Below are 13,808 nucleotides of genomic sequence, written 5' to 3' on the forward strand. Positions count from 1 at the left end.
GAAACATCTGTGTGTATGAATATTGTAGAAACGTAGTCGCTGCCTCTCATCTCTCTAATTATCTTCCGCAAACAGATGGGGGGCGGATAGCTGCACTCAGGACCGCGCGCAAAAAGGCTTTTAAATCTTGAGTGTTTTGTTTTATCTTCACGGGCTGATCGGAGAGTTCAGAAATCAAACTGTAATGGAGTTAAGAACAAACACTTTTGTTTCATTGTAAGCAGAAGCTGATTGAAAACAGGCCACTGACAATGAGTTCCATGCAAATATTTACTGAATATAATCCACGGGCAGCGAGTTAAAGACACATCTTGGTTGACTGCAGACCACTGGAGATAAATTATGGACAAACATGGATTGAATACGGATCATTGGCAACGAGTTAAGGACATATGCTGTTTAGATACAGGCCATTGATGGTAATAGCTGACCTGGGTGCTTTTGCGTTGCATGACCACAGTATTTTCCCGTGTCCTCTGGATTTGAGAGAAAGAGATATTGCAGGGACAGCCCCCCCATGCTACTGTTTGTTATTGTTATTATGGTTGTTATATATCGTTCAATGTATCATAACAATTGCTATTTTATATTATTCTTCTGTTAATATTCATATGTATGCTTTTGCGATAAGTACGTTTGTATGTCATGTCATGCCAATAAAGCGATTTGAATTTAGAAAAATTAGAATTGGATGGAGGGAGTGAGAGAAAAAGAGAGATAAAGCGGAGTGTGAGGAATGGAGAGAGAGAGAGAGAGAGAGAGGGGGGCGGTATCGCTTAAATGCGCGGTGACAGCCTAATGTCTTCGGGTACACGTCCACAGAGAGCGTCTCTCTTTCCCCGGCCCACCGGCCCAGAGAGCGCGCGCGCTGAATGACTCAATGCTAAAAACACAGCATTAAGGCTGCAGTTTGTGAATCCATTTAAAAACGACTCCGGCGCTAATCTGATTACATCGCGAGTACCGGCTTTTGCTTCACGATTCCCCGCCCTACCCCCTCCCCTCCACCAAACACATCACAAAACAACTCCGAACACACCGGGTGATTTGCATTGAATAGACTAATTTCCGCTGGAACGGGCCAAGTGGGAGATTTCTCCCTCAACAGTAAAAACAACAAAAACAACAAAAACAAAACAGCTCTCGATTTATATTCAGCTTGTTGTTTCGTGCACTCTGCTCTACCGGCTCGTTATATAGATGAAGCTAGTTAGAAAGCATCAGTCACAGGCACAGAGGAACAGGGGAGCCATTGTCTGTAGACTGCTGTACATCTGGAGAACAATGCATGTTGCGTAGCTTACATGGGATACCACATTAACAACGCAAATGTATTTGTACATGGATATTACTGCGGCTATGCCGGGGCTTGAACTACAAACCTTCTGGGTCCCAGTCATGTGCCTTATAGCCACTAGGCTACAGGCTGCCCCCATGTACTGGGGTTTTCACAGCAGACTGTCCCAACGACGTGTTGCGTTACCCAACGTGGTCCTTATATAATTACAATTACACCATATAGTAATCCAATGTAACGCTGAAATAACAATAGAATAACGATGAAATAATGCAACAGACTAGAATGAATGGGTAACGTGTACGGGCACAACACTGTTTAGTAATGCTCTCGGACCGTATTCCCGGGCCCGACATCTGGTTAGCGGGTTAGCACTTACCCCCTGCCCTCCCCCCCCCTCCCTCTCCCCAGACTGCGGAGCGAAGTGACGGTTCTTGGCGAGAAGCAGCGGAGCTTCCGTTTCTCCATTTCTTTTCATGTCCCAACTGTGGGAATTCCCCCGCAGCGCTTGGAAACGGGGAGCAGTGCTTCTCTTCGCCCGGCTGTCAGTCTTCCGGGATTCAGCTGTCACTCGGCTGCGACCGGGGGTCGGTGGCCACTTTATGGAGAAGGGGGCTGGGGAGCGCTCCCGAAGTTCGGCGCGAGCCCGCGAGGTCATTCTCGAGAATACGGTTGTCATAGTGAAAATAGCGACGTGCGCATTTCTTGGAAAACTGCCCCATTCGTCCGCACTGCCGGCTAAACAATCTTCAATCGACTGGGCAGCGAAACAGAGTTTGTTTTCGAGTGAATACGTCTGCTTTGACTGCTGCGTTCTCTTGGATGAGACGTGTGCATTTTCATCAAATCAGCTTTCACACACGATTATTTCTTTCTTTCTATATCTGCTATTTCCATCTTGGTTCATATTATTTACATTATCACACGACTTATTTTTGTGATCGTCTTGGTAATCCTTAGATGACCTGTATTTTGAGAAGCGTGCCTATTTATTTACCATTTTGACATTGGTAAATGGTAAATGGTTGGCATTTATATAGCGCCTTTATCCAATTGTACAATTGATGCTTCTCATTCACCCATTCATACACACACCCACACACCCACACACCGGCCGATGGTGATTGGCTGCCATGTAAGGCACCAATCAGCTCGTCAGGGGCATTTGGGGGTTAGGTGTCTTGCTCAGGGACACTTCGACACAGCCCGGGCGGGGGATCGAACCGGCAACCCTCCGACTGCCAGACGACTGCTCTTACTGAGCCAATGTCGCCCTCATTTCGTGACCATGGAATTATCAGGCCCTATCCGAGTGGTTTTGAGATATTGAGCTTCAAAGTGAGCAGTTGCCAAACTGATACCATTTTTGCATTTTTCACACTTTTTGTACGTGTTTGTAAAACTATATTTAGTGCTCTATAAACAACGTATTTATAACACTAAATCTATTATAATTCTGAGTTCTCGATTTTTCTATCCATTTTTTCTATCCATGTTATAATTGCTTTTGTTTTGTGTCTGGCGATCAATGTGTAAAATGCGAACGAAATGCGAAATACAGAAAGAAAACTTCAGACATGAAACCGGTAAAACCGCAGGGATAGTTATTTCCTATCGCGCTTCCGCGTTTCATTAGCGTCAGGAGTGCCACCAGACCAGCGGATTGAAGCCGCGGGGAAGCTGTCCCAGCTGACCGCCTTTCATTATTTATGGAGCGCTCTTTAGCTCCTCGTTAATCATTCACGAGGACAATTTGGGCCCATTTGAGAGCAAAACCGCCTCCCTGCGCCCATCTGTTGATGAAAAACACCCCTTTCATCAGCCACTTAAGTTGGACATTGACACTATTAATCCCGGTCCCTCGGCGGAAGGTTAAACAGCCCTATTCGTGATTTGCGCGATCGGTTTTCCGAGGAGAGGATTAGCTGAATTATTTAGGCCGGTCTGTTTGCGCTTCCGCGAGACAATTAGAGAAGACCCGGGATGTGGTGAGACGCTGGGCGGCGTGCCGATGTTGAAGCCAAGATCCACAGTTCAGACTTATTTTATAAAACCGTCAAAGATAATGAGCACATACCGTAGGTGGAATGTATCTCTTCTTCGTGTTTGATGACATCGGCCAGGATTTTTATCTTGGCGTTCAGTTACTGTAAATGCAAGTGTTGGCAAGCCTATTTTATTAACAACCACTAACAAGTTCAGCAATCACCAAAGATTCACTTTTGTATTAATGTTTATTGTATTTAAATTGGCTGTATTTATGTGCACAACAACAATGAGGGCACTCATGAATTGAAGCAAGATTAATATAAGATATAGTTGTGTTTGTGACAATTTATTCTGTTGAATGGTAGTTTATAATGGTTTATGATGAATTTAATCTTTCACTACTGTGCAGTGCATCGTATTTGTTTAAAAAACCCAACCACTGATTTCTTCTCTAAAGATTCATGTGTATACTCACTGAAGGTCAGGCCTGCTGAAGGTCCAAGCACATGCAGAAGAGCCGAAGTTTTTTTTTCCAAACCATCATCAAGAAAAAATAATGGTTTTTGCTAAACTCGTCAAAACCCTTAGTAAATCTAGACCTTTTGTCTGGTACTCATTGAGAAGCGCACTGATAATCTGACAGAAGAGCTGTTTGTTATTTAATAAGTGTGTGTTTTTCCCCTGACTGTTTCGTCCACGGCCCGTTGTAGAACCCTCACGATGAACGGACAGAACGGTACGTTCCATTCCCATGGCGATGGCCTCCATCTCCGTGGCAACCTGGCAACTGCGTTCAGTGCCCATCTGCCTCTCCCGGGGTTGTGAGGTCACGGCTTTTGAAATGGCTCCATTGACATTTTAACACACCGGAGGCCCCCGGCCGGGGCCAGAGATGGCAATCGATGTATCTGCCTTTGGGTAACGGCCGAATGGACATGGTAGGGACGAGCCGCTCATGAATAATCAATTCTGTGTATGTTCAACGGCATCGTCAGAAACACGGAGGACACAGTTAGAAATGTCAAAGACGACAGTAGCTGGTTATTTTGTACGTTGTTTCGTTGTTTCATGAAAATACCACGAGGAATCCAGGCGGAACCTGGGGATTTTCCCCATCTGCACCTGTGTCGAATAAACTCAGCCGTGTAAATCAGGGATTACCGAATCACGGACCTCGAGGGCCGAGAACTGCTAGTTTCCCCACCCTCCCTTCACCTGGGGATCAGGTGTGAAGACAGTCCGATCAAATCAGGAGCACTAATTATCCGGAAGAAAAGAAAACCAGGGATGGATTTGGTTTTGTGTGCCAGATTTGATGATCCCTGACGTAAACGTTAGCTGCACAAGTCCCTGTACCTCTCTCAGGTCATCTCCCATCAATCTACAGAACAGGGAGCTGATCTGCAGGTTTCATTTTCGCCCAATAGCTATGGAAGCGCTCGATGTCGTACACTAAAACGACACACATCCTCCTTACAGAGCACCAGCAGGGCCTGAGCCCCGGTTTCAGAAAGGAGGGGTCAGGTTTTGGGGGGGGGGCGGAGGTCGGGGTTTGGGAGGGAGGGGGTGTGATTTTGGGCGGAGTGTCGAGGGCGCCCCCTGCTGTCACCCTGGCACACGCCGCTCCTCGGATGTCACCTCCGCGGGACGGAAAGCTCTTTGAACAAAGGGGGCACTTTGCCGGCACAAACACACACGCCGGCCAAAGGCAGGCCCCCAGAATGCCACATCCGTCAGCGTTAGGCGCTTCACCAACGCCGGTGGGCTCCAGGTGCCGGTCGGCGGAAACTCAAGCCTATCACGGCAGCCCCCCGCCAGACTGTTTGCCTCCTGAACCCGCGCCAGATCGCCGACAGCTTGAGAACGGAGAGCGAAGACAACGCCGCCATTTTAGTTTTTCCCTTTCTTTGTAACGGACACGATAGAGAGCGATGAGGAGTTCATGAAGGGAAGCGTAGAGACCGCGGTGAATTCTGACTCCCTTCCGAGGAAGGATCACTCCGTGCCGCTTTTTCGTCCCCGCCGATGAGGAATTATTGGCGGATTAGTCGGATCTCTGCGTGACGCTCTTTGACACCCTCCCGGGACGCCTGAACGCTTCGCACCTGAACGCCGGGCACGGAGCTGAGTGTCCTCCTCGCGTTTCTCAGCGTAAGAGACGCTAACGCTCTGAAACCTGTGTGACGCAGGCTTAGGGTCTCCTTGAGGGCCATCTATCCAAGCTCAAATCCATTATTTATTTATTTCTCTGTATTTAACCAGTTAAAAGTCGAAAATGAGATTAAACATTTTTACACGAGAGACCCTGGCCAAGGGGGCGGCATATAACAAATAAGCATGAAGATTACACACAAATAGGTGGCATGGATGGTGCAGTGGGTAGCACCTCCTCACAGCAAGGAGGTCCTGGGTTCGAATCCCCGTCAGCCGGGGCCTCTCTGTGTGGAGTTTGCATGTTCTCCCCATGTCTGCGTGGGTTTCCTCCGGGTACTCCGGTTTCCTCCCGCAGTCCAAAGACATGCAGGTTAGGCTGATTGGAGAGTCTAAATTGCCCGTAGGTATGAGTGTGTGAGTGAATGGTGTGTGTGCCCTGCGATGGACAGACGACCTGTCCAGGGTGTATTCCTGCCTTTCGCCCAATGTATGCTGGGGTAGGCTCCAGCCCCCCTGCGACCCTGTTCAGGATAAGCGGGTTAGGATAATGAATGAATTAATTAATTAATTACACACAAATAACAAAACATTTACCACAGATTATCCAGTTAAAACGGGCCAGATTTGCCATCGCTTTTCACTAAATGGTTTATTTAGGTCCAATGTGTGTGTGTGTGTGTGTGTGTGTGCAGGGCCAGACAAAATGTCCATGTTCTGGTGATGTCGCTCACAAAATGGCTGCAAGCGCAATATCGGCTGTCTGCTGCAAAAGTGTGGCAATAGCATTAAAAGGCTGCTGCTCGTGACATTCATAAAACAGCAATAATTCAACTGTACGCCTTGAGGGTTGTTCAGAGTCCACTTCCTGATCAGGTAGCAGTTCCACACACACACTCCCACACACACACACACGCACACACACACACACACATACACTCGCACGCACGCATACACACACAACCACACACTCCCACACACTCCCACACTCACGCCCAGACACACAGACACACACACGCACGCACACACACACACTCCCACACACTCCCACACACACACACACGCACACACACACACATGCATGCACACACACTCCCACACACACAAACACACACACGCACACGCACGCACAGACACGCACTCCCACACACACACACACACACAAACACACACACAGAGGCTTGTGGGTATCATTTAATCCCCAAACTAAATCCACTTTGCCCTTAATTGAAAAAGGAATGGAGTCTGACAAGGCTCCGGAGTTTGGGGAATGGGTTTTTTCTTCTTCTTCTTCATTGAATTCCAAGAAGTTGCGCTGAATAAGCTCTTCGTTTGGGTCAAATCAAATTGACAAACAAAAGCTATAAATTATCCAATACTATTTGCCTACGGGCAGACCCTGCTGGTCACGGTCTGTCCTTATGTTTTAACAGTTAAAACCACAACTTTTATGGGCAGATAAAAGCAAATGTTTGATTTTTGAATTCAGAAATTGCTGTGGACGTCACTTCACATAAAGCAGGCCCCAGGTTTGGATCCCAGCCTGGCCCTTTCTGAGTGGAGTTTGCATGTTCTCTCACCGTGCCTGTGTGGGTTTCCTCCAGGTACTCTGGTTCCCACCCACAGCCCAAAGACATGCTGGGCTAATTGGAGACTCAAAATTGCCCTTGGATATAAATGTGTGAGTGGATGTGTGTGTGTGTGTGTGTAGGCCTTGTGACGGACTGCTGACCAGTCCAGAGTGTATTCCTGCGTCGAGCCCCAATGCATGCTGGGATAGGCCCCAGTGCCCACACGACCCTCTCTGGGATTAAGTGCGTTGGGTAACAGACAGACGGACTGACTGACCCCGCCTTTTCCTCCTCTCTGCTTGAAAAGAGCACAACGAAACATAAATTAAAAAGGAGCACTTGCGTTTAATTGTCAGACAAAGTGGAATAAACCCAGGCTTTCAGTTCGTCAGAAACCTGAAAGCTGAAAAGGACAGTTTATGAAAGATCAGCCGCTGAAGCAGCTTTTCAGAACGGCAGCCTGCATTCTCTCTGGACAAAAGGGGGGGGGAGACGGTATTCATTTTTCTATTTTGAGGTTGAATTTTTTCTTGAATGGCTGGGCCATGGCCCTCGTTCTTTTGAGTGTCTGTAATGGGATCGCTCCCCTTCTAAGTGTGTGTGTGTGTGTGTGTGTGTGTGTGTGTGAGTGAGTGTGTGTGCGTGCGTGTGTGAGTGTGCACCGAAAGAACAGACGCTCAAGGTCAGCAGCTCCTGTTCGCTGTCTTTTTTCTTTTTTTAAATTAATTTCCTCCCCCCCACCTGAATCCCCTGCATCTTCAGAGAACAACTCTGTTTCTCTTCTAATTTCATCAGACTCTTCCATTCCAGTCATGTATTTTATGTATTTTCTATATAAAAACATTAGCCTCCCTGGTTGTCCTCTCTATGCTGTTCAGGCCAGTTTATAGTCCAGCAACAAAGTGTCTGACTGTGGACTGCGGTCGCTGTCCTTAGCAAAAATATATACACACATAAACCAAAATATCACTGCGACCAGCAACATCCACACTCTGTCGCTGGAATATAATCTTGTCTTTAAGCAACTCTCGTCATTGTGTTCAGTATTTTAGCAATTTTACACTCCGTTGTGCTACCATGCCTTACCAACAGCTTAAGTAAATTCTTAAAGACTGAATTTTGACCCAAATATTTTCATTTTCCCCAAGAGTGTAATCATATTCACCAGTGTTTTGGAATGAATTCTTGCATTAGGCCAGCAATGCTGTGGGGAAGGCAGAATTGCTTTTGAGCATTATGTCTGAGGTGCCCTGGGCATTTACCCCTGTCAGTGCCTCAGTACTGTGCCATGAGTGTGCCTCTCGCATAGTAGGAGCAACACAGTACATTCTAAACTCAACCCCCTCTGATGGGCTTTTTTCAGAACGTTTTGTCTGTGTTCTGGAACTCCTGAGTCAGTGTTCTAGAACTCCACTGCTTTCTACTGCTGGCAGTGATTGTTCCATCAGCATTAGAACGTTCAGTCAGGAACATTCTAACCACATATTTGTGACCTCACACCTAAAGGGTTAAACCTGTTCTATGTATAAGGTCACCGCTAATGGATTGTGGAAATGCATCAGTACAATATGTCAGTGAAAATTCCACCGGTGGAGTCAAAACCGGCCTGGTTTCTTTACTTGCCACTCAATTAGTATTCCACTAATTAACTAATCGTGGGCTTAAATCAAGACCTTGATAAGTAGAAGCAGATGTCTAGGCTTAGGTACTGATTAAAATTTTAAAACACACCTCCCACATAGTACCTTTCGAGTATCAATCGGTGAAATGTGTTCTGTGGGCGGGTGCTGAGGGGGGAGATTACACATTAAAAACAAGATTATTAATATTGCAAGTGGCACGCTTAAGCACCAGAAGCACTGATTGGCCAAACCCCCAGGGTACAGGAATATTTGCAGCGAAGCACTTCAACGGTGGAAGGATTCCAGTTCACTGTGGCATAAATAGATTTGTTCTCTACTTCTGAGAGCAGAAATTATCCTGCTCATCATTGGATGGACGAGGCCACGGTAATGACCGTCCAACAGAAAAGAACATGGCGGTGCATTACGTTGCAATTATTTATCTGACGCTTTTATCAAAAGCTACTTACAGTTGATTAGACCAAGCAGGAGCCACACCCTGGTGCAGGTGCTGTACATTAGAACATTTCTGTTCTATTTGGCTCAGTACTCCGACACATTGTATTTGAAATGAAACAATGAATATAAGCCTTATATAAGTATATAAGACTTGTCACCCTTAATTTGATGGTGATCCACGTAGGATCCCCCCCCCATTTTAGGGGACCAAAAATAATTGGACCTCTCTGCTGTTTCTGATTAGTCCAGCTACATGACACATTCAATAAATCTAATTGAGCAGTTTTAATTGGTTCTGCAAATAGCCTTCACACACACACACACAGACACAAAACATAAATAAATAAATAACAAATCACGGCTTGTCTTTTTTTTTTTTTTGCGACGTTTTAAAAAAAGAAAGTTGCAGGAACAAAGGAATGGCGTGATGATAAAAGGGAGGGAGAGAAGCGAGTGGTGCTCCTTTCTTCCTCCCCGGAGAGAAAATCACACTTAATTATACTCATGATGTCTGCGGGATTAGGACTCTCAGACACACGGAGCAGAAATGCGATCATTCCTCTTTCTGCCTCTTTGCGGGTTTTGTGAGAGAGAGGGGCACGGTAATGGGGTATATTAAAGCCCCACCCCCACCCTACCGTGAGTGCGGGCCAGGCAAGACCAGGACTCCGAGATGCTTCACATACGCACGCTCTCAGAAACAAAATGGTTCTAAAAGGAACCTTGTGATTCCAGAGAAGAACCCTGTCTAGTTAACGGGGTTATTCGTCGGGAAAAATGGTTCTTTGTCTGGGAGCGTCCATAGTAAGTATGTACACATAAATAATAAGAATGCACCGCTAAAATGGAGTCAGCTGTGAGCGTGAGACACGGAAGCTGGTTGCTGACACTTCACGAAAGATAATTGCAGACGAGAACAGTAATACTTCTGTAATAAGGTTGTCATGACAAAATGAGCCAGCGACGGGGTCAAAACTAATCGGCGCAAAGATGATAGTGACAACCTCAGATCTTCTGTCGTTCTCGTATAACCTAAAAGTCTTTGCGACCGAACGCCAAATGTGATAATTGCCAGTGGCAACGATCACACGTCGCTGGACTGTAAACTGCTGTTCAGAACAGCCGGAGTACCGCGCCTGGGGGGACCAGCTCCAGTTCTGAAGCCCTCCCCAGAAGACGGGTATGATCCCATAGTCCTCTCCGGGATAGCCAGGGGGGGCTCTTGGACCCGAGGTCTTAGCTGGTCCCACCTGGCTCTGGTCAGCAACGCAGGCACAGATGGGGCTTCCTGGTCATGGACCCTTCCCAGCATCCTCTGCACCTGCTCATTACAGCCCTGGCCAGCTTTCTGCCACCGTGTTTTGCACACATCACTCCTGTCCAAAATCCTGAAGCCTGAAGCGCTAGGTGGACTCACTGGGGGGAGCGGGGGAGGGGTGGTGGGGGCCTGGGAGGTGGTGAGTTGTGGGGGAGGGGGACAGGTTTGGGTGGGATTTACACAAAACAAAATGTTTTTTTTACCTAATTTGGCCAAATTTATTTTCAAAATGTATGGATTGCTGTGTGTGTGGGAGTGTTGTTACTTTTTTTTTTGTTGCATTATTACATTAATTATCTCCAAAAGCAGTAGCTGAGTTAAGTCAATGATTTTAAACTGACATGTTTATTTTATTTCAGTGACTGCATTCTGTATTCCATTTGCCCGGCTAATTAAAAGTTAGACTCCCCATCGTCACACGATTGCTCTGTGCGAGAGGTTACTCACGGAGAAATCACCATCCGGCGATAAAAGAAGGAATTCCCGGCACTTACACTTGGGCAAAGAACAAAGCGAGACGTTCCAGTCGAACGCAGTTGAGAAGGATTACGGACTGAAGATTAAATTACCGCAAAAGCACAATGCTACCTTTGAACACAAAAATAATGAGGATAATTTACTGTAGCTCCTCACTCTCAGAACTGGCCTTCAAACGCTACACGTTCGTGTCTGAACCATCGACAGAAAAAAATAAATAACAATGATTTCTCAGAATGAGAATTTCTATAATCTTTTATTAAGAGACTGTATTTTTGGAAAAATGTTATTTACTGTAAACCATGTTTGGGGGTTTATGGGCAGGGATGAAAATAATATGCAGACAGACAGCATTTTCTTGAGATTAAAAACCCTGCAAGATCACCATGGATTACCATTATTCAAAACTGGAAACGTTGAGCACAATTATCCACTATAATTCTTTTCTATTACAAAGCTATATTATATCTGTCTATATTATACATATTTATAGATACCATCCATATCTGAGCAGCATGTAACGTATTGAAATATACTGAGAACATTGCACTGGATCAATTCAGTATATGTCCTTAACAATGAAAGGAAATGGTCAAATTAAATGGTATCTTCATTAAGACAGTAATGTTTAGCTCATCCATTGGCAAATCAAATACATAATTTAATTGTAAATTAATAAGAACAAAGTTTGAGTGAATACAAGCTACTGTTCTCTAAGCCAAGCTACATTGCCCATTATCATTATCCATGAGTTTGCTGCTTCAAAATAAAATCTCGTATTGGGCTACAATTAAGACACCAAAAGATACCCCCTTCCCCTCCCCACAACACAAACGCACAGAGACCAGGACATCATGAACCCAAAAGTGTGTGGAGCGGTCATAACCTATCACTGACTCCGATCATTTGAACCAATCATTTTGTCGCTGCCGTGTAGATCCTCCCGTCTGACGGTGAAGTCACGCAACCCCACTTTCAGGTCATTATCGGTTCGTCTTCGCCAGCTTGGCGCTCCACTCCGATTGGACAGAAGCGGGAAAAAAAAAGGCTTAGAAGCTTAAAAGCCAACAGACCACTCTTGACAATCGCTCGGTGTCTGAAAAAGCGGATTCTCTCCGTAGGCCCAGAAATCCCTTGGATAGGGACACAAAATAGCATAATTCCTCAAGCCCCATGAGACATTACTTAAAAGATCACAATGTGTCCTATTGACTGAGAAGATAACTCCCTCAAAAAATGTCTCCAGCCTTCGCTCTGTCTTAACTTTGACGTTCCCCTGCGGCTCCCGAATCCTTAATCCTACAGAATGGAGAACAGCTGAGTGTTTTTTTTTTTTTTTACCCATTTTTTGCAGAGGATTGTGACACAGAGGACTAAAAAAAAAAAAAAAACACTTCCTGCAACCCATCTTTCACACAGCTCGCATAATTGCTTCATCCTCAAGAGCAAAGATGGAAGTGTTTGCAGAACCACAGGCGAGATTAATCAGGTAAACACAAAAACATCTCCAACATCGTTGACATCCATTGCATTCCTTGCCAATGTCAAAGTCAACAAAGATCCAGTGATGAGGAAAACAAGAAACTCAACACTAGCTGATAATTAAGTAGGTTTTTACGAGGGGATATTGCAAACATTTACAAATATCTGGAGATGAATGCTATGTACCATACCTTTGATACAATTTTAAATACAATTTAGGCTACCCTGCTGAAAATAAGCTTAAGCAATATTTTGTAACTAGTTCAGACGAGCTCCCAGCTCGGCATAATTCAGCTGGTTGACCAGTTTACACCAGCTCCCAGTTTGACATGGTTTCACCAGCTAAAGCTCTGTTTCGAAACAGCTGGTCGCTGGTTGACCAGCTCATACCCAGCTAGACCAGCTTATGACCAGCTCAATTTTCAAGCTGGTCAAGCTGGCATAGCTGGATTTTGCAGCAGGGTACTGAATGGTTATTTTGTGTCAGACAAATTTCTGTTTTCAATGGAGCTTCAGTTGTAGTGCTTTTAAGAGTCATTGAATTGTTTTAAACAATGACATTCAGCTGAATGTGAACACATTAACACACAAACCAACGGCCAATTAAAACCACCACTGGATGTTACAAACAGCCAAAGCCCCTCTTAAAAAAAGGAGTCTGGACCCAGAACAGCCAGCAATCCCATAATGCTTTGCTCTGCTGCATCTGTAAACAAAAGCCTTAGCCTTCTACAGTTGGCACAAAACAAAATTAGCCATTTTGAAAACACGATCCAAATGAGAGATGATGTTATTTTATCATTTCCAGCTCATGTTTCCTTTCTCCTCCGGAGCAGAAGATCTCTTTAGTGTCGTTAGACACTGGTCTCACCGTCCCGTTTGTTCCCAGCTGGGCCGGAGCTGCTCAGAAGGCCCAGGAAGCTGAACAGCCAGTGGGACATTCAGGAGGTGAGAACATGGGGATTGAACTGACGGGGCAGACAGGCCTGGGGGTGGGCTGGGACACTGAGACAATGACAGGGCCAAAGAAAGCACTCCCACGTCGTATCTGTCCTCTCTCTCTCTCTCTCTCTCTCTCTCTCTCCCCCTCTCTCTCTCTCTCTCACTCCCTCTCTCTTACTCCCTCTCTCTCTCTCTCACTCCCTCTCTCCCTCTCTCTCCCTCTCTCTCTCTCTTTCTCTCTCATTGTCCCTCTCTCTCTGTATCTCTCATTCCCTCCCTCTCTCTCTCTCTCTCTCTCTCTCACTCTCTCTCTCTCTGCGGTGGTCAGTGGTAAAAAAAAAAAAAAAAACCCCACTCCTGATGTGTTGTATTCCGGCGGTAAGTCTCGGGGAGGACCCTAATCCGCTGTGAAAAGGTGCCATCGCACCCGTCGGCCGTGAGTCAGGACAGGTGAGCCGGCTCTAACGCAGCGGGAGGGCAGAGAGGGAGATGGACCCCCT

This window comes from Conger conger, chromosome 2, assembly GCF_963514075.1.
Source record: "Conger conger chromosome 2, fConCon1.1, whole genome shotgun sequence".
Lineage (NCBI taxonomy): Eukaryota > Metazoa > Chordata > Actinopteri > Anguilliformes > Congridae > Conger > Conger conger.